Source organism: Chelmon rostratus, chromosome 10, assembly GCF_017976325.1.
Source record: "Chelmon rostratus isolate fCheRos1 chromosome 10, fCheRos1.pri, whole genome shotgun sequence".
Classification (NCBI taxonomy): Eukaryota; Metazoa; Chordata; class Actinopteri; order Chaetodontiformes; family Chaetodontidae; genus Chelmon; species Chelmon rostratus.
This window is the reverse complement of record NC_055667.1, coordinates 8,344,769-8,349,179: the sequence shown is the minus strand read 5'-3', so window position 1 is coordinate 8,349,179 and position 4,411 is coordinate 8,344,769.

The window sequence follows — 4,411 nt, the reverse complement described above, 5'->3', positions numbered from 1 at the left end:
CTTCTTTGTTAAGTGTATTAGACAAGCTGAACATATAGTGTTTCCCTTCAGGTCAAACAATTGTAAAAATATAACTGAGGTTGGAGTATTATAAGAATACAATCTGAAAAGAATGTTTCCACATGTACAGCCTTGTGTTCTCTCATGTAAGAAAGGTGCCAATGAGTTCAATGCAACAAGGAAGGAATGTACAGATTTTAAATGGTGGAAAGGGAGAGCGCTGTTATCTGATCGGCAGACACAAGGATCAGAGTCAGGAGAGAAAAACTCCAATTGGTGCGTCTCCAGGAACATCAATCTTCAATTGAACGGATGGTTTAAACTAAAACCTGCATTCGTAATTGTCAGCAGGGGACAACTTCAATGTTGATCCTATTCTCTACTTGATTTATTACCACAATAATCATTTTCCTAACAAGTTTATGGTCTTTGAAGCTAGTTTCAAGTCTTAAATACAGCATAATGTTAATTTTGTAAATTATGGTCCCATTTAGATTAAAAAAAGGATGATGAAGCAGGGTATGATTTAGGGTGGGACTCCCTTGTGATTGACAAGCTGCTACCACGGCATGCCCTCAGGTTTCAGTCAGATCCAGTCAGGACAAAGGCTTAGTAATGCGTATCCTCTCCAGCTCCACCCTCTTTTCCAAATGTGGTAACTTCTGGCTCCAAAAAAACAAGATGGCGATGACCATAATGTCAAACTCAAGGCTTCACAATGATAGTCCACAAGCCAATGGGTGACGCCACAGTGCCCTACACTTGGTACAGACAAGAGAAATTGGAAGAGAGGTTGGTTGGCTGGTTGGGTTTGAACCCAGGTCATCATGATTACATGTGCAGCAGAGTGCCCCAACATGTAACATGTTTACATAGGCAGAATGTTTTGGTTGCATTGATGTTGCCTAGATTAGTGGGTCACATGCATTTAAAGGAACATACTTATTACAGAGTGAACTTTCAAGTACAAGTGAGGTTGCTCATGTCATGAGGTTTTTGTGGGATTTTTTTTTCTTGTTCTCACTTTAGGTCAAAGGGTTGCAGGATCATTCATTTTCAGTTGTCGTTTTCATAATTTGGACATGATGTAGGCCTTTGACACAGGAGACGTGATCAACGATTATACAAAAACCTGATTTGGACTTTTCTTTGTTAGCAGTGCACACCAAATGGTAGCATACATGTGAACAGAGAGCAAGCAGACAGCACACAGTGCTGTATGATGACAAATGTACAAAATGTTCCTGTTGCCTTTCTCACTAATGTGACTGAGTGCAATTCATTTGGCATGGCTGTCTGAAACAAGCTGATATTATACAGTTGGACTATTATAGGCTGGCCTTGCAGGCTTATGATTAAATCTTTTCCAAGACTTGAACACGGACTCTAGTTCATGTCCAGGAAAATGTCTCTTTGTGTTGTGCTGCATGTCTTAAGGCCCTATGATTGTCCTTCAGTTTTACAGGGGATGTCTCCACACTAGGCCAGTCATCCTAGCCCATCCCTGCACCACAAACAGAAAACCATATGAGATCAAAGGATAGTAATGAAGCTAACCGCTAACTGCAGGTCTTGCAGCACATGTAGAAGGAAAACTGCAAACGTTTACTTCCCCGAAGGTTCATCAGTCACAAATTAAATACACTCTAAGCCTGTGATTCCTCCCAGCTTGGATTCATTTACCTAGAATCAGTGCTCCTGCAAATCAGTGGTTACAGCAACACCTTCTGGGTGATGTGGTGCTTTTGACCCCTTTTGTTCTTGTCAGTTTTTATGCTAAGCTAAGATAATCATCTCCTGCATGTTACTCCATAATTAAGGAACAGCGATGAGAACAGTGTTCTCTCAGAGTCTCAGACAGAAAGACTGCGTGCATTTTGCTGTTACAGACAGTAACACCAAAGCAAAAAGACTCAGGTGACATGACACATCTTATCTGACGTAGAATTCGACATAAGAATAAATCAGAAACATCCCTATTTCACAAGCAGCAGCCATTATCCACAGCACTAGTCAGTGTACCTCCCCTGGCTATGAGGAAGTAAGAACTGCGAGGAACTTGTGAGTGATATGAGTAGACCACGACTGCGTGGGTGGTCAGTAAACCATGTGCTGGTGAGAGTTCTGTGGTAAAGGCTAACATTGGCCCAAACAACCACATAATTAACCAAGTCATCCTTAACCAAGCCTCTCTCATTCTCAAGTCTGAGATCTCTGTTAAGTGTTTCCAAGAGCCCCAGGAAGCATTGCATGTTGCAGGTGTAATGATGGACATGTGGGTAATTACTGCATTCTTTGATATCGCAGCATGAATGGTTAGGTTGCTCACACGCTGACCTGGCAACTTCTTCAGTGATGCATATTCCTGCCATGTCTTTAGACTTTGTTCAGGTTCATTTCTGCCTCAGAAGAACACAGTTTAGACTATATTTTGAAGGGAAATCCAGTATTAACATTACAGTACTATGGTGCACGGTCATGGCCTGTATGCATTGGCACTTCATTTTACTCATTCTGCCACTAATGAAAATAACAGTTCTACAGAGAAGATTTTGATTTAAATGGCCACAAGCTAAATATGCATAGATTTAGAAGTTCCCCATTTTGAATTTAAACATGTGTGAGAATGACAGCAGTCCACTCAAAGATCATAATCAGTTGCAGACCATCTTGATATTTATGTGTGTGCAGTTCTCAGAATTACTGCATGTTTATGTTCAAGGAGGTTATTTTTCATGTGTAGCAAGCTGAGTCTGTCTCTGTTTGAAATATGCTATATGCGGTCAATAAAACTGACTGACATGATATAATGCTGCGAGCATATGGCGTGGGGCATAACACACACTGTTGTGAGAGTACAGTTGATCCTTTAAGGATAAGCAACTGAGATAATCTCTAATATCAGACTCTTTGAGAGCTCTAATCTACATATTGGGTTCTTTTAGGCCATAAACGTGCTTTTAGTCATTCTCTGACTTGATGTATTTGTCATCATCCTCTACTGGCAGTGTGTTACAATCTGTCAGAAACTTCCCCCTCTGGTAATGACATGTGATTCAAACCATTGCTTGAATTCAATGCTATATTAACTTCTCTGAGAACTGGCGTGACGCACTCTCGTTCAGAAGGGGATTTTATTTCTGGTGTGAAAAAGATGCAATTCATAGAACTCATTTGGAGTCCAGAAAGTCAAGCACAAAACCTTGCATAAAAACATTCAAATACTTTAAACTGGAAATATAAACTCTAAAAGCTCAGCAATTGTAAATGTAGGCTCACTGTTACTGAAATTGGAATGGATGGATTGTACTGGTATGATTGTGATTATGATTTTGCACAATGGCACACAAGCAAAAAGAAACTGGGTCACTACTGCAGCCATGTTAACTTTCTGACTGTGACACAACAGAAGCACTCTGCTTTTCCCTTTAGCTTCTACCTTTGCAATCAGCAAGTTCAAATGACTCTGACAATAAAACATGGACTGGAGATATTATGGTATTATTAAGGTAAGATTTTCAAATTTGTGCCTGTGTTGTGTGTGTTTTGTATGTTTCTTTTCTGCCTGTTAAGGTTAATGTTTATTTGTCTGAAAGTTTCATGAAGCTTCACTCTTTGGTGTGTTTTTCTTATTAATTTAGTCACAAAACGTCTGCCTTGACTGTCAGTTGCTGCATGAGAGGGAACATACTGTACTTCAGTCCATGCTTAAATTTCTGAGCGACTGGAGTACTGCCTTTAAGTGCTCCTCGGAAGCCCGTGCTTCCCAGATACATCCTCAAATGGCTTAGCCGCACACTGTCATGGAAATGCAAAGGGCGCACGGTAACTTTTGATCATCAGGTTGAATGCTGACTCCATTTTTAAGCGCATGATGATGACACGTCTTGCTTGTACTAGGCTATACACGCTCTACATAACACCTGTCAACTGAGCACACGTCACGTGGAGAATCCGACTTTCGGCGTTGAGATATTTCCAGCAGTACTTGAAGGCAGCACAGCAGCCAATGAATCGGGGAGAGGGCGCGAGAGAGGGGTGGGGGTGACGTCATGGCACGGTGCCCCGTCCATGTTTAGCGGAGAAGAAGAAGAAGTTGTGTAGCCTCGACAAACTCCAGTCAGCGTTGGTTTGGCTAACAGCTAGAGTACACGAGAAGCGAACTGTCTGTTCACAACTTTTCCTTTAGCTGTCGGGCTTGTCATGCCAGCGTAACGCTATTTAATAATATACTTTGGGTGACCTTGCCTAATTTGTCATCATTATTAAGTTTACGCTGTCTAAAAAAACCGGCGGTTGGAGGTCCTAGTAACGTTAATATTAACGGCTAAATATTGTGTCGGTCAATAACCCAACAAACGTTATTCCTGGATGGGCTTTTGTTCTTTCTTTCTTTTTTTTTTTGTTCCCG